The following is a 25466-nucleotide window of genomic DNA, read 5'->3' on the forward strand; positions in this document are numbered from 1 at the left end:
GATACATTCAATGTTCATAAAATTTCTTGAATGACTCACCTTCTCGTCCTAAAACAAGGCTTGTCATCTTCATTTACTTAGTTGAGTGGTTCTTGCTATAATATGAAGTAGAACAGTAGTCTAATGAGGTTTTTTTTCTGTATAGAATTGTACCAACCCTAACTCTGAACAACACAACTGATGGTTTTAAACACATTAGGAAGGCTAAAATGTAACTCCTGATTCACTTCTGTTAGAAAATTCCAGGTGATTAACCCATGAAAGGAAAGTATATTAGTGATTCCTTTCTTGCGTAAATAATTGGATTTTGCCAGCCACTCATTGGTAAGTAGAAAAGAAATAAAAAAGAGATAATGGGTGTGTTTGTGGCAATTAAGTCTATATATAAATATGTGTAGTGATACAATCTCTTTAAATATAGTAAACAATTTAATGTCACATCTAAGCTTTGCTTTCTGGTTGTTTCAGTGGGGTATGTAAAGTATGGTTCTTAACAGGTTTCTTCTAATTAATATAAGTGATTTCCAATAAATGGAAAAGCCAAGTGTACTCCATAAAGTTATAGATTTGTCTCAGGTTCAGATGCATTTCACCACTTGGGCTTTCTCAGGAGATAAGAACCATCCAATAGCTATTATGTAAAAACATATATAGATGATGCCAGAGTTTATCAACAAATCATAAAAAGAACATATGCGCAGTATACTAAGTATTGTATTAGTAATCCCTAGATAAGTGTATAGCTTTTACATAATAGTGATTCGGTTGGATAATACAAAAGAGATTAAGGTTATAAAAAGGAAGGTAAGTATGTGTGGGAAAAGGTATAGGTAGAGGAAAATGGAGGTCAAAGTTGTTATACAGGTAGCTTATATATTTTGGACAATATTTATAAATCTTACTTGGTTTTATATTTTGGATGATATTTGTAATCGTGGTAACATTAGTCATGTTATATACTTGTAAGAAAGTAAAACATACCTAGTGGTATTATTCAAGGCCATACAGAGAAACATTTGTACTGTGGGTAGGTAGAAATGGTAAGAGCCCATTTGGAGCAAAGGAAATACTTATTAAAGTTTGTTATAGATGTGGTCAAAATAATTACAAAGGTTATTAATTAGGTAATGTTATCTAAGTCAGTGGTCGCCAACCTTTTTACTAAATTTACCGGCTCCTGACCATGCATGTGTGGGGAGCTGGGTGTCACATAAAGGGGGAGAAACTTCCCCATAGTGATGTCATGATGGAATTACCCCGCGCACTTCCAGGGACACAGCTCGCCCATTTCCATGAGCCTGGGATTTGTACGGAGGACATGGTCCGTGGCTCTGGCACTCGGGGGTGCACCAGCCAGAGCCATGGACCCACCAGGTGGCAACAGCTGATAGTTGATTAAACATACCTATTGATGTGTTCATATACACCATGTAGTAGTCAGTGGGTTATATCCTTGACAGACTAAGTGAGAATGTTGTTTGTTTAAAGACCTAAAGGTAAAATAATGATAATTTATTAGAAAGTTTTTTGTTTTAATTATAATTTGCAGAGTAGTCAAATGGGTAAAATAAAAAAAACCTTTTGAATAAAAAGGTTTTTTTTTTTTTTTTTAAACTTACCAGTCAGAATATTAGAACTTCCTAAGAACAGCAGAGCATCCAGCAAGGTAAAAGACAGGCAGAAATTGATGTTTGCTATACAGGTAGTCCCCGGGTTAAGGACATCCCACATACTGGTGACTCCTAGATACAAACGGGGATTCCCTGCTCCCTCGTGTGCAGGATGGAGACTTGGAGGGGTGCGGTTTGCATGACTTGCAGAAGAAATCTTTAAGCTTAACACAGCTGAAGCTGAGTTCTTCTTCAAGCTCTTGTAACTCTTTAATGACCAAGACAAACTCTGCAGTTGTTTCTTTCTGCATATCAAAGCACAGCTTGCTCCAGAATGAATGTCTAGGCTCCATATTAGAACTGACCTAATTTGATATGAATATGACTTGTATGTTAAAATAATTCTGCCTTCTTGGAAACAAGCTTTAAACTTCATTATGTGTAGAGACAGATGCGGTCCCTCAAACATCAAACGATTGCGTAACAGAGACAATGATTGATCTTCCATGAGTAAATGTCTGAGGATCAGTAACACCTTGGCCAGTTTGACCACCTGGTGGCAGTTTCCGCCCAAACCATTTTGCTATTGCTTGTCTTCCTGGAGGGGGCAGGGGTATGTGACAACAATCCCTAGCCTGGGACAAAGACAATCTGTATGACCTCTTGATCAAGACTTTACCAGGGATGAATCAACAATGTGATTCGCTCTGGACTTGCAGGGGGGTGTGGTTCAAGAAGAGAAAACCATGGTGTTTTATACAGTAACTGACACCACACTGCCTAATAATATGTTGAGACAAACATCCATCCTAATTGCATTTATTAAAATAATGTACATGTTCCAACTTACATACAAATTTAACTTAGGAACAAACCAACCCTATCTTGTGCGTAACCCGGGGGCTACCTGTATTTGAAGTGTTTGTATCACTACACCTATTTATATATAAACCTTGCCACAAAAAAAAAAAACACTTCTATTATCTATTTTTTATTTTCTGATTACCTTATGAAGCTGATTGATAGAATGCCAAAAGCTGTCACCAAAGCAAAAGGTATCTAAAACATAAAATACATTCTGGTTTACCACTTTTTATTGAAAACTTTATTCCATATGTGTTCTTTCATAGTTTTTATATCCTCTGTAATAATTTATACAATGTGAAAATAAAAATAAAGAAACAACATGAATAAGAAGGTGTATCAAGACTTTTGACTGGTAGTGTATGAAGCTGACTATAGACACTGAACACTAACAAGTTAAACTAGAACAGCAATGAACCAGTTGCCCACAGCAACAATGCCTTACCATTATATTCAATCTGGTTTTCTGACTAGCAATTACCGATTTGTTCTTCAGTCATGATGAATACTTTAATTATAAGTGCACCCAATGAAAAATGTTTTCAGCTTATATGAACAGGCAAACACTTTTAATTTTCATTTAAGCAGTGCCTACATTTAAAATACTTCAATAAATGATATTCACTTTAAACTGCTTTTCTCTGAGAACACTGGGAGATATCGCTCTTAAAGCTTAAGGAGAACAAATGGGTTGCTAAATCTACAGGAGTAGCAAAATTCAATAAAGAAAAATAGTACATAGAGGTAAGGCACCATGTAGTGACCAAGCCAGATAAAACCAGTTATTGACAAGCACTAGAACAAAACCAGAAAAATGTCAAAAAAACAAGCAAGATGAGTTAGTGCTGTGTTTTATAGTGAACCTAAAAATGATGCTATGGTGAATACATAAGTCTACTTAGATTAATGCACAGCTTTTGATTGAAAGGCAGCCAGGTAAACCAAAGAGTCATCCACAAGTTTACCCTCCTAGAGAGCACATTATGAAAACAGCCTGGAATATGAGAACCATAGAATTTGATGGTGCAGTGATTCAGCTTTACCCAGATCTTTCTTGGGTTACTCTCCAACAAGGTCGAGCCTTGAAACCTCTTTTCACAGTCTGCCGAGATAATTCCATTCTCTACCAGTGGGGGTTCCCGTTTAGTCTTACAGCCAGGAAGGATGGAAAATCCACGACTCTCTGATACACAGAGGATTTACAAATTTTTTGCTGGGAACTTGGGATCACTTGTCCCACTATAAATGGATGGTTTCCACTCCCTGCACAATCATCAGTACCTGAACAGATCACTAAACAAGCGCGCCCTGCGCTCAAGTCCTACATCATAGAGGGTTCCACGTTTATATATATATTTATATTTTTATTTTTTCACTTCAGTCTCTCCGGGGGCATGTACAGCTGCTTTCATGCTGTTTAATGGGCTTACACACCATTGAAGGCTATATGGCTAACTTTGTTATAATACCCTGTGTATACTGTTTAATAAAAGGGCTGCTAGGTCTTCAATTGATGTATGTATGATTGGGATGGGGAAAGTTATGACTAGTGTTAGTGTTCGAATTCAGGTTGTCCTTATATTCGACCCGAATATGGCTGTTCGAAATTTGATAGACCCAATTCGAAAAACACAGGACGGTAAAAATTAATTATAATAATAATTGATTAAAAAAAGAATGAAAATTATTTTAAAGTATATTATTAGGAGTTTGTGTTTTTTTAACTAACTTTTTCTAATTTTTTTTTTTTTTTTTTTTTACAGGTTTTCCTACAATGACATTATGATTCCCGCGGCTGTGCAGCCGTGGGAATCCTCCTGTCATTGCGGAAACTCTGGGCACTATAGGTGATGAATGGGGACTTGTCCCCATTTATCACCTGTAGTGCCCAGAGATTGTAGTGGAACTGCGGAGGTAATCTGCAGTTCAGCTCTATTGTGACGTCACGTGGGAAACTGAACTGCAGACCTCAGCAGATCCACACCTCTTGCAGCCCTTAAAAGACCGTAAAAAAAAACGTAATTCTCGCACCATTGACTCCAATGGTGTTCGAATTCGGCATTTGATCACCCAGAGAATTTCTCACTATTCGATCGAATAGCTGTCGTATCGAACAGTGAGATATTCAACCAATACTAGTTATGACCCCTCCACTATATTAGCAGGTTTAGATGTTGAAAACCGGGGTGTGGGCCAGTTTAGATGATTAGTGGACCAATCAACATGACCCCCCTTGGGGCGTCCTTGACCTCTAATTTTTCTGGATCTGAGGGATGTATTATGGACACGCTCACCAATATTGATCAGTATAATTCATAGGACATTGTGCTTGTTATATTGTTTGTTTTTCTTTTCTTTACTCTTCCCCCAATGCTTTTTTTGAATGGTTCCTACACACTTGTTGCTACTGTTTAGATATCGGGGCCCTAAGGGATCTCCATGTACGGATTTCATATTTCAGCGTTCCCAACAGCAAAGATTATTTTCACTATGATTAGGTGTATCTCATTAAATGTTAAAGGGTTAAATTCCCCTTCACAACGTAGACTAGCTCTGCAGGAATGTAGGCATCACTATGCAGATTTTGTATTGCTGCAAAGGACACACCTTGCAGACCCTAGTTCTTACCTTCTTGCCAAAAGATGTCCACAAATGTGCTTTTCTAAAACTGGATGATAACTTATAACTTTTAACAGTTACTAACCTATATCTCCCTTACTACGGAAATATGAGTACTTATCAATATACTCTGGTCATGAACACATTGCAATATCGACCTTATTTACATTGTTTATATAAATGTGTACATATTTTTATTACCACTTTGTGAAAGATGCAAATACTGATTAGCCTATACGTACTATTATCTTTTTTATATGCAGTAACTGTCCATGACTGTGAGTTCTTAAGTCCCCTGAAGAAGCCAATACGGGCAAAACGCGTTGGGTTATCACATCATATCATGATCGTTCAAGCACAAATGCTATAGGATCAATAAAGTCTAGATCATTAGTCCCTTATCTACCTTTGCCCCCCCCCCCCATAGTTTGTGGGGAGGTTCGGGACAAAATTGTCTGTTTTTTTTACCGAAGTTTCCTAGTAGGAAGTAGGAAGTATTCTACGATTGGGGTTGGCAAAACACGAGCAAGTTGTTACACTGACAACAATTGAGGTTGGTAATTCCTAAACTAAAAACTAAGCTGATTTCCTTTCCTCAACAAATTTAAATACTACCGAAACATAAACCAGAGGTTTCTTCAAAAGAAGGAAAAAACGGACTGTTTAACTGATGTTACATGTTTAGGTCAAGTGGGGGCACCAAAAACCATCAAGTAAGGGAATATTGGTCCCAAACTGACCAAATCGCCTCATGTTTATCCAGCCCATTGCTTATCCTGGCTGTTAACAATTCCATCAATTTCACATCCTGTATACGTTTGTGTAAGTCAAAAACTGTTGGGGGGGACACAGCATTCCACTGTAGAGTTATGGGGCACCTAGCTGCCGTAAGCACCTGTGCTATCAAATTAGTGTGTAATTTAGGTAAACCCTTTATAGTGTATGTATATAGGAACAGAGAACAAATTAGTAAGGAGAATATGCACCTTTTCCCAAAAAGGAACAATAAGTGGGCAAGTCAACAAAATGTGGAATAAGGACCCAACCACCCCAAATCTCCAACAAAGATTATCAGCTGTTGGATAAATGGCCTTCAGGCGCTCAGGTGAAAAATTATGTAAAAAAGATGTTTTCACAATACAGGATACACCAAGAACTCTTGGGGGCATTATCCCATATTATATGCCAAAGTTCTTGAGGTATCGGTTTACCCAATACCTCTTCCCATTTCTGCATATAAGGATGGGTAGCCTCAATCCCTTCACCTATTCCTGCTAAAATCCTGTAAATATCAGAAATTAATCCCCATCTACTCGGCCCACTTGCACAGGCTCCCTCAAACAGAGTGAGAGCCTTAAAGCCCATCCCTCTCATGAAAGATTGGGCATAATGGAGTATTTATATATAACTAAAGTATGATGTGGCAGGTAGTTCCAACGTTTCCTGTAATTCCGTACAGGATAATACTTTACGCGTTCTATGGTGAATAATTTGTCTAAAATGAAATACCTCCTTAATATGCCAAGGTGCTGTCACCCATATTTGTAAACTGTCTGGGAGATGGGCCTTATACAGGAAAGAAGTCAGTGGGGATCGGTCTGTAGTGAGACTGAATTTAAGATACTATTATTACTATTATTAACTTTAATAAAATCTCTGGTAGACTCGGATGGACTCTATGTAATTATATACGGCTATGTGAACACTGTAGCAATTACTCTTTGCAATGTGCACGCCTCTAACTCATTCCAAGTATCTTTTCTAGGAAAAGTTTAAGAGCTCATACCTTCAATGCCTCTTTCAAATGTGGTAATAGGGGAAGATCTTAACCTACCTCATACGCCATCCTTGGACTGCCTCTCTCTTGAAGGAGGAACATGGCCCCCCTCCCACCACTCATATATTCTCGTGTTTTAGGGGTCTGATGCACACGTTTTCCCTATGTGATGTATGGCGTATACATCACCCAACTGAAAAGAAATATTCTTTCTACTTCAAACCACATCATACTCACACCAGAAAAGATTAATTTTTCAATATTTTCCAGTGCTTCAATCGTCCAGCCATTTTCATATTGGACCTATAATGTGGTCAGACCATGCCCCTATTACTCTTGACTTAAAGCTAGACCATGTCCCTGGAAGGCAATGTCATTGGAGACTTAATGAATGGTTGCTTAAACGCCTTTAAAACTTGAACTGTACCATTATTTTAGGGAAAATGAGAATTCAGTTTTGGAAATATTCACCTTATGGAAGGGCCATAAAGCAGTTAATATACACTCTCCGCAGGTTTTATGATAAGGGAAATAAAGCAGACTCCCTATTAGACAGATGGCATGTGATAAAGCGGCATCTGCTACCCCAGGGGTGATTAGGGATGCACAGGGAATATTGAGACCTGTCCAAAATAGCTCAGGTTTTTGAGGATTATTACAAGGACCTTTATTCTATGGGTTATGATGCTTAGCAGCAAACAGGGTCTCGGCTGGGTCCAAAAATTAACGCTTAACTCTCTCGCTGTTCCCTTTCCGCGCTCTTGGCCTCTCTCCTAATCGCACAATCACCCCAACAGAATTTTCAGCTGCAATTTGGTCACTCCCTGCCCATAAGGCGTCTGGACCAGATGGGTTCACATATCTATATTACAAATCTTTCAGTTCCACTCTGGTACCACATCTGACCTCCATGTTTAATAGTTTCATAGAGGGATCAGTAATTCCCTCCACTATGCTACACTCTAACATCTCAGTCTTTCTGAAACCGGGGCAAGGACCCTGTGGATCCTGCCAGCTATCTTCCTATTGCTCTTCTCAACTCAGACTTAAAGTTATTCACAAGGCTCCTAGCCATGCGTTGAGGACCACTACTCCCTTCCCTAATTCCAAAGATCAGGTTGGCTTCATTATGGGGCGTCAAGCAGTAGTTAATACAGGGAGAACTATCTCCCTGATAGACACCATTAAGAGAATTGATCCAGGAACGCTGATGCTGAGTTGGCCTTTCATGTTTAGAACACTAACAGTACAGTGGTAATAGACAAGCCTTTTTTGAGGTGATACGAGCATTATACTCCACGCCTACCGCAGTGGTCAAATTTCCACATGATATGTCACCAGTCTTGTGCCATTTTTGGGATGCCCATTATTTTCGCTATTATTTGCATTATGTATTGAACCTTTGGCTTAGACTTCTAGAAATCACACTGATATTTCAGGGGTGTCAGTAAAAGGAAAAAAGGTACACAATTGCGCTGATAATGGATGATATTTTACTTTCCCTCACAAACCCACACATAACAATAACATGTCTTCATACAGAACTAGCGGAATTTGGCATCCTATTGTGATATAAGGACAATACTAATAAAACTGAAGCACTGCCATTAAATCTATCCCAGGCAAAAGTTGGAAATTTATAGGCAAATTATACATATCATTGGAAAACGGAGTGTTTAAAATATTTATGTATCTTCCTTACCCTGAAATTTTCTACCCTCTATAAATGTAACTACCCTCAGATGTTTTGGGAAATAAGGAATCTACTGCATTAATTGAAATATTTGCCTGTCTCTTTTCTTGGGCATATTGTCTTGACTAAGATGACAATACTTCTTAAACTATTGTACTTCGAGACCCTGCCAGTTCTGGTCCCTTTTCAGGCACTTAAACACCTCCAAACAGATGTTCCTAATTTAATCTGGGCTCAAAAAACACACAGAATATTGAAAAGTGTTCTTTGTTTTCATAAAGATCAGGAAGCCCTGGGTGTTCCAGATTTCACAAAACATTACTATGCAGCTCACCTTCATCAACTTAAACAATTAACTTGAACAATTATGGGTATTCCCGACGCATCTAAACTCAATGGTTTGGAGTACCAAATGGCTCCTGCAAGATAATACATTTCTTGCTCCTATGCTAGTCACGAAACAGATTTGACTAAGATGCAAATTTTCTCTGACGTCAGATCAACTCCCCCTGACCTCCTTCCTCTACACACCTGCACTACCGGATAGCTTAACACAATGAATGACCAAGCCCTGGCACTTAAATGGAGTTTTCCACTTCAAGCAAATTATACACCATAGAACGCGTAAAGTACTGCCCTTCTACGAAGTGTGTGAAAACGTAGAACTTCCAACCTATGCATAATATAGCAATATCCAAATTAGACATTTCGCAGAGATGCTCACTAGATGAATGGGTTTTAAGGCTCCTATCCCATTTGAAAGTGTATGCTTAAGTGGTCCAAGTAGATGTGGGTTGATTTCTGATATCAATACTACACAGCACACTCCTAATGGGTCCAAAGCATAGCCCACGACTTCGATATAACTTAACAAAAGGTAGAAACCATTCTCCTTTTCATTGGTTACCTGTATTTCCCCCTTAATTGTATGTTCATTTTGTATATAGGATATTTGTTTCTCATTTTATTCCTTTTCATATTATCTGTTTTTTTTTTCAAGCAGGGTAGACTGTTGTTTATAAAGATAAAGTCTCAGTCAATAAAGGATGACTGGTACTAGCTACTTGCTACAATACATACCTTTATGTTTTGAAAGCAGATGTTTTTGTACTGATATTACTATAGTATAAGCTTAAACACTTAGGCTTAGATGATGAAGCCTTAAGCTGCGTACACAATAATTATCGTTGAAAACGAACAACCATTCGTCTGATATTCAACAAAAAAGGTGCACAACAACGCCGATGAAGGAGGATTGTCGCTGGAAACGAATGACCGTCCGGGTGGATCTGATTGGGCGACGATTGTTCTAAATTTCAGTGATCGTGGATGGTTCTGCAGTAAACTTTCTCCTTTATACTTTCGTTACTGCATTGTTCAAACGATCATATCTAGCATTTGCACATCATTGTTGGATTATATTTGAACGATCGTATTGTTACAGCATATACAGAATTGTGCACAATACGATCATTCAAAATAATCGTGCATTATCGTTGATCTGCCGTTAGTCGTTTGTTTTCTAACGATAATTATTGCACGTGTGTACCTAGCTTTAAGCCTGTAACATTGGTTGTATACTTGTCATTCTTTGTTCCTTTGTTTTATTTCTTTTTAAAACCCTTGTATTGGTAATAATATCTTAATCTGTCTAAAAAAAATCAATAAAAATAATTTCCCCTATTCTTGAGGTCAACTCCCCACTCTGCCCCCAGTCACTGTACTGCTACTTTGGTATTCTGACAAAAAAAAGTTATCTTAGGCTGAAATCTTAGGCTCTTTCTTGCTACCTAACCTTAACAGGCATTTCCTATCCCCTACAACAAAGTATGTGACTTCTGGACTCTGGACCTTTCGACCTCTCAATATACATCAAGTTTGTGACCAGAAGACCATTGTTCTACCAGACTTACAAACATTTTAAATTTTCTTTATAGTTAAGAACTCATGATAATGACAATTGTTTATTGACACTAAACAAAATCCCTATGTAGGCATTATTCATGGAAATAGGTACCTACAAAATGTTACCTGTTTCTATACTGTGCTAAATGTATTCATTTTATTGGTTGGTTTGAAAGGTAGAAACTCCCATCCTGGGTTGTTTCTTTGCATTTAGGCTAATCGTTTTGCTGTTATAAACTCATGCACAAGGTAAAAACTTTGGCACAATAGCCACATTTGATTGTTCTCACACGTGTCAATAAAAGCTCCATCTTTAGCATGAAGTCTCTATTCCTTATTGCTTTAAGAAGGGAAGACATTCAACAGCAGTTATCAGCAGTTACTGAATTACACTGAAAGGGGTATATAGGTTTGTCCAGAAGGGTAACCAGGGATGTGTCCTTTCAAATAATGCACAGCTGTCCTGGAAAGGCCCCACACTCCAGGTCAATATTTACAATACAATCATGATGGCCATCATGAGTCCATATTAAATGCAATGGTGATTCTACCCTACTGCTTATGCCAACAAAATTCCAGATTGAATTTGCAGATGCACAACCCTTCTAGTTGTGCAAACGATTTTTTGCTTAAGGTCACCTGCATTTACTATGTATTAAGAATTTATGGCTGCATTATCAACCATATAATGTCATAATTAGGAGCAAGGATCCTCAAGGAGTCAAACTTTACACGCTGCAAATATGTACAGCACATGTTCTGCACCAACCTATTGTGTGCTTAATGACATGGACTGACATGTTTTCAGACTCAGCAGTTTGTCCAGCTCTGTAGGGAATGAGAAATACTCTTTGAGAGACAATTTTTCCTAACGCTGTTACTTAATGGGAAACCTTGTGATGTCAGTCTACTGAATGATTCTCCTTCTCTCTCTCCATATATATATATATATATATATATATATATATATTTAAATATATATATATAGTTTTACGAATGTCTTCACTACACCTTTGCTCAGAAGCTACAAGATAGAACTAATTAACCACACTGTGTTAGAAATTCAATTTGAGCCAGCCATCTGTGAAATAATACTCCAAGGTAATTACCATTACCCTCATAAAAGATTCCTACAAGTAATTAAGGATCCAAACTAGGAATAACGAGAGACTATAAAGTAATATTAAGAGTTGTTAGAAAAAAAAATCCTTTGTTCAAGCAGAAAATGTCCAATGCTTCAACCATATGAAAATCAGCAAGTTTTAGGCTTTTTCATGAATATTTAAAAACTGAAAATAGGCTGATTTGTAAAAACAAATATTTTAACTACCAATTTCCTATATTTAAAAGCTGTCATTAGATCGTCACTTTCTATAATTATTGTATATTGTATAAATATTCTATAAAAAATAAATATAAAGTGGGCATGCGCCGCCCGTCCAAGCTGGCTGCTTGTTAGACGGCTCGGCGCTCCCCAGACTCCTTGGAGGCTCTCCGCAGCGGACTGACTCGGCAGCCACACTGCCTGCGGGTGGATCGCATTCTCGGCTCTCCCGGGCACACGTGTAGGATGGTGGGGAAAGCTGGAAATAAACCGAAAGACCGCATTTCGCGGTCTCAGCCAGGATGTCTGGCCCTCAAGATGGCGGCCACTAGGGATCCACCTGGCAATGAGGCTCCAGCAGGGATGAGGGGAGAGAGCGGCTCTCCTTCAGGTAGAGGCCGGGATCCGGGGGACAGGGGAGGGGAGAGATACCTGCCCCAGCGTTCACCAGAGGCCAGCCAAAACACTCAGGATGCCCCCAGCCCTCAGCTTTCTCAGCTACCCCCCTCTCCAAGACACTCGCCTGCTGCACACAGTTGTTCAAGCATGCAGGGAGAGGATTCTGTGTTACCCAGCCACAACCTGCAACACTATGACCATGGCTCCAGATTCTCTGTGTTAATGCAGGAGCCCCCAGCATGTTCTCCCCCTTCCTCGCTCCCGGAAACAGAAAACAGGCTTTATTTGAATTTAGCTGGCCTTTGGCAGTCCGAGTTGGCAAAAGTCACTGAGACAATTACCTCGGAAGTACGACAAGACTTACAGTCTTTGGGTGCTAGACTTGATATGTTTGAGAAAAAAGTGGATGAAACGGTGGCCTGTGTTAATCAGAATTCCAAAGAGATAAAGGTCCAGATTGATGCCATGCAGCTTAAGCTTGATGATATGGAAAATAGATCCCGCAGAAATAACTTTAGGATCCGGGGCCTCCCTGAATCGGTTAAAGATATTACAGAGGCAGTGAGGCGCTTCCTCCACAACCTTCTACCTGACTTGCCAGAGTCACAATTATTGCTTGACAGGGCACACAGAGCTCTGGTGGCCCCCAAACAAGATGGCCCACCCAGGGATGTAATTGTTAAACCTCACTACTTTACTACTAAGGAAGCACTCTTGAAAGTGACCAGGGGCTTGGATTTGATCGAGATGGAGGGTCATCAGATACAAAACGCCATTCACTATTCAACGTAGGAGAGCTCTTAAGCCGCTATTGCAAGTTCTGATTGACCCCAAGAATAAATATAGATGGGCCTTCCCCTTGAAATTGATTTTTCAACTGCAGTGGAAAAGTTTTTCCTTTTCATCTTTTGCGGAGGGGGAGCAACTCCTCCGAGATCTGGACTTACTCCAGAGAACAGATGTACAGCCTATTCCAGACAAGGAGGCGTCCACATCCCTGTATCCACTGTGGAATAAAACCAACCATCAAACCATGTTATTACACTTTCTGTTTTACTACTGCATATGTCTTTACTTTCCTAATCGGAATTATTGATGTGATGTTATGTTTACTTAGTGGCTGCCAAGCCTACCTCAAGCATATTGTACCCCTAGTCAGCAATGATAGGAGTTTTGATTAGGTTTGATGCGGGTACTCTATGCCTCAATGTTTACTTCGGGGGGGAGCTGGGATCCGGGGGGTTACACATGCCCCCATACTACAGCGAATCCAGTTCGGGTCATATTTATTTGACTTGGCCCGGAGGGACTTTCCCTGCCGAGATGGAGCTATTGGGAGCTCCTAGAGGCACAGGGGTTGGGGCTGCCCCTTGGACCCCGGGACTAGTTCTGCCCCGGGGGCCGGGGAGGAGCCTGAACCTCGTTGATGTTTTTCTGATAATTTTCATGTGCTGGTTGTTTGTTTTGAGTCTGTTTTGTCTGTCCTTGGTGTTGTCCTGTTGTCCCCAAATTGTCTTTCCCGACCCCAGAGGAAGTACTAATTTGATGCCGTGTATATTACCTCTCTATGATGACTGATCCTTTAGCGGCCCCGGTAATTCACTCTAAGCTGACGTTGTTATCACATAATGTTCAGGGTCTTAACTTTCCTGTTAAACCCCCTAAAGCATTCCATTACTATAATTCTTTAAATGTTGATATTTTGGCTTTACAGGAAACACATTTCTCCAATAATTCGGCTCCCAAATATCTACATAAAAATTACCCGCTGTTTTATAATGCCACCTCTGACAAAAAGAAAGGAGGAGTTCTCCTACTTTTTCGGAAAAGTTTGAACTTCTCACCTCTAGAGGTCTTTAGGGATCCGGGAGGCAGGTTTGTAGTTGTGGTTGGGTATGTCGGATTGCATTTGATCACTGTAGTATCGTACTATGCGCCGAATGAGGGTCAAGTGGCGTTTTTTTATGCTCCTCTGGAGGAGATTTGGCCTAAAGTGAGGGGTTCCTTGATTCTGCTAGGAGATTCCAATTTGGCCTTGGATCACATTTTGGACAAATCTAAACTAAGCAGATATAGGGATCCTCCAAAAAAAAGCCACAACCTCTCACTTTTGCTGAGAAAGTATGACTTAGTGGATGGCTGGAGGGAGATGAACTCTTCGGTTAGAGATTACACATATTTCTCGGCGACCCATGATCAGTACTCCCGTATAGATCATGGCTTTATTCAGTCCCATATGCTACCCAACTTACTTGGGGCTCGAATTTTAGTCGACTCCGTGGTCGGATCATGTCCCCCTGGCTTTATACCTGACGGGCTTTAGCAGACCGCAACCTGGGTTTCGGTGGAGATTTAACGAGAGCTTTATTTCTGATAACATGTTAAAGGGAGAAATAGATTCTTTGCTGAGCAACTATTTTCAGAATAATGTACTACATTAGGGGTGAGTTAATTAAAATGGGAGCAGCACGCAAACGGGCCAACAATAAACTGATAGATACCTGCCTCCTGGATTATTACAACTGCAACGTAAAACGGCTCCACACGTAGTCTTGAAAGCCCACCTAGAGGCGAAACACACGGAACTTAACTTGCTACTACTAGAGCAGAAAAAACGTTGCGCTGGTCGGCGCACAAATTTTTTGTTTGGAGTGACAAGCCGGGAAGTCTTTTGGTCAATAAACTTAATCCCAGACCCAAGACTCATGCTTTTCCTAAAATTAAGACTAAGGGTGGTAGGCTATCACAAAATCCGGAAAAGATTTTAGCAGCTTTTGAGGACTTTTATAGTTGTTTATATGGATCTGATGATTCAATCAGCATGCAGGGAATAGAAAGGTTTCTTAACCAGCTTGACCTGCCCAAATTACAGCCTAAACATAAGGCGCTCTTGGACAAACCTTTCACGGTGGAGGAGTTGCAGGGGATCATGGGTCTTCTCAAGGTGGGCAGCTCACCTGGCCCGGATGGTTTCTCCAACCTGTATTACAAGACGTTTAGTCCTGTACTGGCTTCGCACATGGTGGCATATTTTAACTACCTACGGGAGGGGAATGCCCTGATGGGCGACGCTAATAGGGCATTTATTAGCGTGATCCCTAAACCGGGGAAGGATGCATCGGAAGTAGCTAATTATAGACCTATCTCCCTGATCAATTGCGACTTAAAAATTATGACGAAGATTATGTCACTTAGATTGAGCTTATGTGCATCCGGACCAGGTGGGCTTTATGCTACATAGGCAGGCTCCGGACCAAACGAGGAGGGCTATTGATCTCATATCGGTAGTAAACTCAGGCTGGGACGGGGGCCTGTCGCGTCTAGCCATGTTACTCTCCCTTGACCTTCAAAAAGCATTTGACAGCATATCTTGGAGATATTTGTTTCAGGTGCTCCTTAAAATGGACTTTGGTACCTCTTTTGGCTCTATATGACTCACCTGAAGCCAGGATATCACTAGGGGGACTCTTGTCTACAGCTATTCCGATTAAGAGGGGGACCAGGCAGGGTTGCCCCCTCTCTCCACTTTTGTTTGCCCTAGCAATTGAACCTTTGGCAATAGCTTTACGGGCAGATACTAATGTTCAGGGTATTAAGTGTGGCCGGACTGAACACAAATGTGAACTCTTCGCTGACGATATCCTTATGTTTATCACTTCCCCAATTACGACCCTGCCTAACCTAATGAAAATTCTTGATGAATTTGCGTTAAGCTCTGGCCTGACGGGCAATAAAACCAAGTCTCAGGCTCTTAATATAAATCTCCCCACTGAGACACTGTTAGTGCTCCAAGGGAATTTTTATCTGGCATAAAGACTCCATCCAATATCTGGGTATCCAGTTGACCCCTGCCTACGATAGTCTTTACAGGTGTAATTATAGTCCGCTGCTTAAGAAAGTTTATGCGGACATCCGGAGTTGGTCTTTGTCTCCTCCATCGTGGCTGGGAAGGATTGCGGCTGTTAAAATGAATCTTCTTCCCAGATTGCTTTATTTATTTCGTACGCTCCCGGTCCAGGTACCTATGAGAGAGATTACACTTCTCCAATCTAGATTATTGCAATTTATATGGGCAGGGAAGAAAGTCAGATTTCATAAAGATACGTTGTTAGCCCCTAAACGCATGGGAGGACTGGGAGTCCCACATTTGAAATATTACTATTTAGCAGCGCAAGTGGCACAGTTTTCATTATGTTCTCTGCAGGGCGCTAGGCCCCAATGGGTTGAGATGGAGAACCAAGATAGTTTTTTGGGATCCATAGACTCCCTTATGTGGCGGAGAAAAAACACTAGAGGTCATGTGAACTGCCTTGCCCTATCTCACTCTATCCAGATATGGGATAAATTTAGTCACCACTCAAAGCTTTCCTCTATTCATAAGCCTTTGACCCCCCTATGGAATAATCCAGACTTCCCACCGGGTCTGAGCCCGGCGAATTTTCATTGGTGGATCTCCAAAGGTTTTAGACGAATTAGAGACTTGATAGATGTACGGGCAGTATTTACATGGGAACACTTATCTACTCAATTTGACATTCCTGCCACAGAATATTTCCATTATAGACAATTACATTCCTTTATCAACCAGATAATCAGAGATGCTCCAAGGCCCATGCGCTCCTCGCCGTTCGAAAGCACTTGCTCCTCCATAGCCACCACAAAAGGACAAATCTCTGTTGCCTACTCGGTCCTAATTAACCAAAGTAGAAAACTGAGATATATGAGGGAATGGGAGGGTGAATTGGGTATCACGTGGGACTTGGAGGAATGGCAGGACATGATCTATGCCCTCTCTAAAATATTCCTCAACACCGCGGTGGTGGAGGCTAATTACAAAGTGGCTCTTAGATGGTATCTTACACCGGCTAAATTAGCAAAGATGTTTCCCTCAGTCTCTCCTTTATGTTTCCGAGGATGCGGGCACAGGGGTTCCATGATACATATCTGGTGGACTTGTCCGGTGGCCAGGACGTTCTGGGATGAAGTATTTAAATTAATCTCAAGAATAGTAAAGCAGGAGATTAACAGCTCGGTGGAAGCCGCCCTGTTTAGCAAACTTGATACAATCCAACCGAAACCCATCTAGAAATTGATTAGATTGATACTAGTGGCAAGCAGAATTGCGTTAGCTAAAGCATGGAAGTCCACCACGATTTCCATGGACCCCATAGTATCCAAGTTGAACTGGATCATGGTGAATGATAGACTTACACACACTCTAAAGAATTCCCTAGACAAATTTGAGGATGTCTGGGAACCATGGATTTCCTTTAATAGTCTATAGTTCTTGTTTTCAGGGAAATCATCTTGGAATATGGGTTTTACTTATATTCCTCTCGTACTTCCTCTACCCTCCCTTCCCCCTTCCCTGTTGTGTCTACCCTATTTTCCTAGTTTCCCTCCCCTTCTACCTTTTGTGTCTCCCCTCATGTCTGTTATTGGTTTAGTGTTATGGTCAAGGTATGGGAAGCAATTTTGCAATTCCCAATTGCAAACTATTCATGCTTATGACCTTGCCTGGTATAATAGAGCCTACTTTCTAAGACTTTATTTGTTCCAGATATTGATCCGGGTAGGGGTGGATAACAGGTTTTGTTTATCGCAAATGATACATGTAAAGCTCTATTTATGTTGACATTTAAACTGACCATACTTTGGATTCATTTGGTTTTTGCTTATGTTTCATTCTTGTTACTTTTATGTTCTGAAAATCTCAATAAAAATATTGAAATACAAAAAAAATAAATATAAAGTGTTGGTAAGTAGTCATTTACTCTAATTTTTTTATTTATTCTTACAATCATTCATCCGTTCATTAATTAATTATTTGGCAAAAAAACAGGAGGCATTACAAGGACATAGGTGTTCTTGATTAAATTTAACAGTACATTGAGCTTTCAGCACCCAGTTGTTTTCTGCACTGAAACAGTAAAAAAAACTGTTCAACATGCCCTGACTTATCTATAATAAACACACTTGGAGCTACAAAATGTACTATTGTAATGTAGCCAGGGTATATACGGTATATATAGTTTTTTTTTTTGTTTTTTTTTTTTAAGAACACAAAGCAAGGTTGTTTGGGTGACCAGAGACCAGAGGGGTTGTTTTGTGTCCAGAGACACTCTATCTGCTAATATTTTTATTTAGCAACAGTCATTTGTTTATACCATAAGAATAAAAGCTGTTTTGTTGTAAGCACTCCAGCTAGAGTAGTATGGTTTTCTCAACCCTTGAAACTACCATGCAGTTAGCTTGGTCTGTTGTAGGGAGTTTAAAAATGACAGATTTGCTGGCAGAATTCATAGGGAATCAGGAAATTTACAGGGGAGGCTCAGAAAATCAATCAATAGGTAATGCTACAGATGTGATCCTTTTGCCCACAGTTCCACTTTACATTGAATGAAACTGTATGTTTACAGAACAACAAAGTATAAATTTTAGGTTTACAAACAGATGTTGTAAAAACCAATGCTTTAATGTGTGAAGTAAATGCTATCAGCCCAGCACTATGCCTGAAAATGACAACTAATATCAAACCTATTGTTATTTGTAAACAATACATTTGCTCACATTTGGTCTTTTTAAAATATTTCAAATACATTAAAGTGCATTTGCCCATCTATAGTGTACATTTACCCATTTCGGTTTCCACAGATCATTAAAACAAGCACTTTCAATGACCAAATCACTGGGAGACAACCATGGGTAACCTAAGATTGAACTCTCTGCAGGTATAAAAACAAAAAATAATGCACATTTCTGTGTTTCTTAATTGACCAATAAATATATTTTTTAATTGTAAGTACCTACATTTTTTAGGCCTTATTCAGTTCCTGTAAAGCAGTACTCACAGAGTTAGAAGAAGGAACACAAAAGCTCATTCAGTTTATCTTCTAATAATCATGCCGATAAAAGCAGAAATCAAAGTTATATAAATGTGTTGTTCATTGACTCTCCTTTTACTGACCAATAACAGGCTAGAATACGCACAAGACAGCCTAGACCAGCCTTTCTTGACCTTTTAAATATGGGGGAACCCTTGACATAACTTTGAGGTTTTCCGAGAACCCACTTCTATAGTTACCATACCCACAGCTCACACTACATTAGCATGGTGGTCAGTGGGAAGAATGCCTTATACATTCCTAGCCACAGTGAAGAATGCCACCCATACAGATAGTCAAAAAGATCATAGTGTCAGTGAAATTGACCTGAGAGGCATAAATTGCTCATTTCCCAAGAAACTCCCTAGCAACCCCTGGAGGAACTTTAAGGTTCAATCTAACACTTGGCAACTGCTGTCTGCAAAATAAACATCAAATAAATCATTTTAATTCAACTTTTAATTCTCATCATTTATTTCTGAACACAAAGAAATTAAGATACTATATATATATTGTAATGTAGAAAACTTTTTATACCTCTGAATTAAAACAGAGTTCTTTAGGTACTATTGTTACAATTAGTTGATCCTGTATCATTTATTTGCATTGAAACTGGAAAATTGTATACTTACGTTCCATATTTTTTCTTTCCTGGTGCATTTTCATGGTAGTATACAATAAGTTGTAGTTCTGCTCTCCTGAACCCTTATAGGACCAAGTAACTATAATTTTTTTATAATTTTTTTTCTGATTTTCTAGGCATTAAAGCAGCATTGTTATTGTTAAGAAAAGACAATCAAACTAAATTTGAAGAATATTTTCCATATTTGTGAGAGAATGGACTTTCTTCAGTACTCAGGTACTTACCAAGGGTTGACTGGAGATGCTTCAAACTTTGTGAGGGGACTCTGCATTTCGAATGTTCTGAGCAAAAAACTTAATTAACCTTTCCCATTTTTTATAATAGGTGGCGCTGGTGGATGATTTTATTGCCCTTAGGAGTGTAGAGACCACCACCAGGGAACATCCAATGTCCAATAACCTCTTCCTCCCAACAGCCAAAGCTGGAGTCTCTTTACATTTAGATGGAAAATTTAACCCTTTAATTTTAAGTGGGATCTTATGTGCAGATGAATCAGTGGCTTCAGTGTAAGATTCAGCAGAAGAATAAACAAGGGCCTCCATGGCCAGTAAGGTACTAATTTTATAACTGTAAAAGAATACACTTCAACTTGTGGAGATACCTGATGATCTTGAATTAGAGGAACCAATTAGAGGATGCCCACAGAGCCACATTGATTGCCTATAACTAAAAGATGTAGGATACTATTGTGTTGGCATCAAATCTACACGTCTTGAACTTGTACCTCCTAACAATGGGCTCCACAACCATTCAGGTTGGCATCCATTGTAACCATATATCAAGAGACGATAAAGCTCTTGACATGGGTTAGCAGGTTTACAAAGTGCATCCACCACCAATACCTCAAAAAAGCCTTACTGCAAAGACTTTGTATAGCAATGGGCCTACTTCTCCATCCAGATGGCTGATGATATTGTCCCCAGGAGACTTAGGTACTGGGACACTGTGATGTGAGAACTCACTAAGAGAAAAGAGTACATTTGCCAAGGATTGAGGGGATGGTAAGAGGTCCAATGGTAGACACTAGAACTGAAAGTGTTGGCCTTGCACAATGAAACAAAAAAACTGCTGAAATCTTGATGAACATGCACATGATTCTGATAAGTCTTCTAATAGCATCTCTTCTAATAGCAAGTCAACAGGATTGACTCCACCTCCATAAATTTGTTATGTTTTATCAAGTCTAGCACAGACCAGGGAACCCTCAACTTCCTTTTGACCAGAAAAATGGAAGAGTAAAAGCCTTTGAATACCTCCTGTGCTCCAAAAGCTTTTTTTTCTAAAAAAAAAGAGTCTCCACATACTTCTAGAAGGATTTTTGTTCTTGGAATGATGATCTTGGAAGTCGGATGTGGTCTCCAGGGGGACATTCATTGAATTCCCAATGATGACCATTGAAGATGGTATTTACAACTCAAGGGTCCTTCATCTTGTCCACCCAGTCCTGGGTAAAGAGTCTAAGCCTTGCTCCTACTAGACTGACCGGGGTAGGTGTATCTTCATAACAACATTTGAGGTTTCTATTCAGCCAAGAGATATCCTGATTTTCTAGAATTGAGCCATGCAATAGTTCCCTTCCATTCCCTCCTAAAGTCCTTATCAGGAAGATAGAATTTTACTATCTGATATCTCTCAAGGGTTTCAATCATGTTGATAGCAGGCTGTCTTACCCTTTGGTCTGTGGGGTTCAACCCTGACCTTCCCCCAGTAACCTTGGAGATTGATTCTTCCAGCTTACTGCCAAAAGATTTTTCTTTTGAACAGAATTCTACCCCGATTTGATTTGGACGTGAAGTCAACTGACCAAGGCTTTAGCTGAAGGCTTGGCGAGCTGAGACAGATGCCAGCATTGCCTGAGCTAATTCCTCAATGACATCTAATCTGCCTGTACAAGTTTCTTCCCAAGGACCTCTACATGTTTGAAGTCCAACCAGTAAAAGCCTGTGAAAATGCAGTCCAGATCAATCTTCCGGTCAACTGTGTCTTTAAATGAAACTCTATCCACCAAGGATACAACTTGCTAAGGAAATTTTTAAGACAGGACTTCCTAACCACCCTGGCCCATTTTTCCTCAATTGGTTCTTTGATTTCTTCAATGACAGAAAAAGGTTACAACAACCTTCTTGAAAGGAATTTAGCTTTAAAGTAACCATAACATTTAGATCGAGACACTGGAACAACAAAATGTGGCATTCAATATTAACAAAGATGTACCATATTCTAATCTTACTGGCTCTGGTAAGAAAGTTCAAATCACACTTATACTACAGAATAATATAGATCTTAGGGAGCACAGAGTTTAGGGAGCCAGATGAAAGAGGTAAAACACCAGTATAAAAACCTAAGACTAACTTCAACGTATCCATATAAATATACTAACAAGATAACTGTATATACTATATATCTGTTTGTGATTTGATCATTGGAAAATTAAACACGATATTCACAAATATAGAGTCAACATATTTGGATGATTTAACTAGAGGTCCTAAACATACAGCAATATATTGTTAGGTGTCATCGTCCTAATATAAAAAAAATTGGACACAAAAATGCATATATGACTATTTTCGGTGAATTCATATTATAGCACATTAAAATATATAATCTTTTTTAATTTATCCACAAATAAAAACTATTGATCAATATTGTCTAAAAATACTAATTTTTTACAAAAGCCACAAAAGGAAAGTACAATCAAATAAACAAAATTTGTGAGGCAAGAAGAGGTCAAATATTACCTATATATTCCTTCATAATTCTTAATCTTATCTTTTGTAATAAATATTTGAGCTGTTGTTGCATATAGGACTATATGGGACCATAGCTAGCTGTAGATGTTTGTTGCATTCCACAGGTGAAAGCCTACCTTTTCACAATATACTTGGCTTGTCCTTTAGCATGTTTTATTGTGAAACTAATTTTAAATTGCTTAGCATTTCCTATTAGTTTCATATGTAGATTTTTAAATGTATTTTTTTAATACACAGTGATCTATACTATACTAGTGCCTCTAGGGGTTTTGTGATGGTCAACCATGATGTACCGGTAACCAGGATGAAGAATGCAGTGGCATATGTAGTGTGCATCAAAAAGATTGACAACAAAGAAGAATTCTGAGGTCCACACAAACTCTGCCAATTTAATATAGTAAATTTAACATAATGAGGAGCTTGGCTTGGTTTACCTATGTCTAAAAATGTAAAGCACATTGAAGTCTGGCTGATATGGTTTTATAACAAAACTGACTTTGCTATACCGATAGATTAACATCAGGTAGCAACAGCCCATAGGGTCTTCTGTAGTAAAAAGATATTGTTATAATTTTTAAACTTTTACAGCAGAACTGGTTATATTTTATATATTATATAACATAAATACCATTATATATATTATATAAAAACATATTTTAAAAACACCATTTTAAAAAAAACATTAAAAAACAACCAGCTTTTGCTGCCATTGGTAGCAGCTGATTGGAACTCATAACTCTTCCTGTATACTTGTTGGGGCCTATGCTGGGAAAAGAGAAAAGGGTTGTTTGTCTGTTATGTATATCTATTTGTAACACAACAGCTACATGAAAAGGTATCAGAAAGAAACTACCAACATTCAAAAATGTTCTACTATTTAACTGCAAGCTGTAAAGAATGAATATTTATATGCACTATTTTGTAATTCTCTGAGTAAAAAGTAATAAAAAATATTTTTTCACATTTTTATTTCAAAAAAAAAAGACAGTACAGATTAATTTAAGTATGCTGACACTAATTGGCTATCTTTGCTGTGCTTTTCTGAATAGCAGTGTACCCTACTCAGGACTTCTGGGGTTAACTCATTCCATTTGTGGAGTGGGAGCTTTGGGAAAACATCCCTTCATAATACAAGTATGAATTTAGTATTTAAGAGGATTACTGTCCTCATAAATAGCCTGGAAAGCAAAAGTCGTTGAATGCAATGCATTAAATGGGTCAGCCAAGCTCTTCTGGAACATCTGGCATTTTACTCCTACCAACAGAGTGGAGAATAGGTCACAGTTACACAAGAACCTTGCAAAAGATTAAATAATGTGATCATCGGTATGATATAATGTAAATTTGTGAAATTGTCTGGAATATGTTGTAACAGCAATTTGATGGCGTGTAGGTCTGTGACCTGTTAGCAATAAAGACAGCAGTTTTGAGTTTTGTTACACTGCAGAAAGGTTTCAGGGCATGCTGTTTAGGTAATGCAATTAAATTAACAGTAGGATATGTGTGGTAATTCGCATCATGTCATAGTTTGTATTGCTTAACAAAAGGCGTGTGATGAGTTCTTTTTTTATGTTTAACGTAAAATAAAACATTCTTTTTGAGTTGATTGGGCTGTAAGCCTATTCATAGCATTCCAATCCCAGAATCTGTTCAGGTGTATCTGCAGGCTTTTTTTTGCAGGTATTTCTGTCTTTCCTGGTGGTGAGGAGGAAGTCTAGGGAGAGAATCTCCTCCTTTTGGGAGACTTTTTTCCAAATTTTTACTCTGTCTTTGGAACAGGAATTAAAATTTCCCAAATGATACCGACAAAAAAAACTATATAAAATTAAAAAATAGTTTTGGCTATATATACTCTGATGTAATATTCCAATGTTGTGTAATGGGACAATTCAGAATTGTGTTTATGCATCTCATTTGCCAGGCTGTTCATTCAAAATATCCCCTGAGCCTTTTCCCCTTTGGCCCATATTCTCCTGCAATTGAAATCAATGACAACACATGTCAAAAACCCATATAGTCTCTTTAATACATCTGCTAGCTGCTTGAGTTTTGTTTATGCTGCTTTCAGGACAACTGGTTAAATTTTTTGTTTTTCTCTTTAGCATAAAATGCCGTGCAAAAGCACTAGAAAAAGTGCAGGCAAGTGCATGATAAACACTGTATATGTTAAAGGTGTTTATCTATTCTGCAATCATGAAATGTGTGCCACTGTAGTCCAGTCCTCCCTTTGTAAACCCCCCTTCTCCAGAGATGCTGCATAATGTAGCACATAACAGTGAAAGGGGATCAGGTAATTAGCTATCTGTCCTCTGCAGCAATCTTTTGGCAGCTTTGCTGGATCTCCAGATTTCCTCTGGATGTGTGCACTCAAACTGACATGTCTATTTCAGCATCCTTGATTAACACCTTGGGATGTGGACAGCTGGAGGGGATTTAAGAGTAAATGTTCTCAAGCCATTGAGCAGATTAGTTCCTGGCCTCAGTCCTTTTTCTGAAATTGGCTGCTAGTTGTTAAAACTTTCCAGGTCCCAGTCATTAGTTGCCTATTCCAACATTAAGCGTGCTTTACCTGCTTGCACTGTAAGTTTCAGCTGGATACTGACCTGTTTCCTGACCTCGTGATTGTTAGCTGCCTGTGGCTTCAACTTTGCTTTGTCTGAATTCTTCAGAAATCTCTCTTGGCTGTCTAGCTATAAATGATTATTGGTCCTGAGCCTGATCTCTACTGGACTTGTCTGTACTGCATTTTCTGTGAATCTTCTGACTACCGACCCTGGGCTGTCTGACCTCCACTTGTGTCTCATCCTGCTCCTCTGACATTCCTTGCTCCCCAAATGCCATCCATTGCAAACAAAGGTTCTTAGGGCAACATAGTCCTGGAATGGTGCAAATAGCCACCTGAGTGGGGGGTTGGTATAAATGAAGAGTACAGATTTAGGTTAAGGGATTAATTTCTATTAAGAACTGAAGCTGGACCATGGCCTCACAGTATTGC

The 25466-nt window shown here is 39.1% G+C and overlaps 1 protein-coding gene across 2 annotated transcripts in view; it reads left to right on the forward strand.

Moving 5' to 3' along the window:
- LOC140341373 (large ribosomal subunit protein uL2) overlaps nt 1-25466 on the forward strand; it is a 331097-nt gene that overhangs the window by 234347 nt on the left and 71284 nt on the right. The window lies entirely within an intron of this gene.

The sequence above is a fragment of the Pyxicephalus adspersus genome, chromosome 1 (genome assembly GCF_032062135.1).
Source record: "Pyxicephalus adspersus chromosome 1, UCB_Pads_2.0, whole genome shotgun sequence".
NCBI lineage: Eukaryota > Metazoa > Chordata > Amphibia > Anura > Pyxicephalidae > Pyxicephalus > Pyxicephalus adspersus.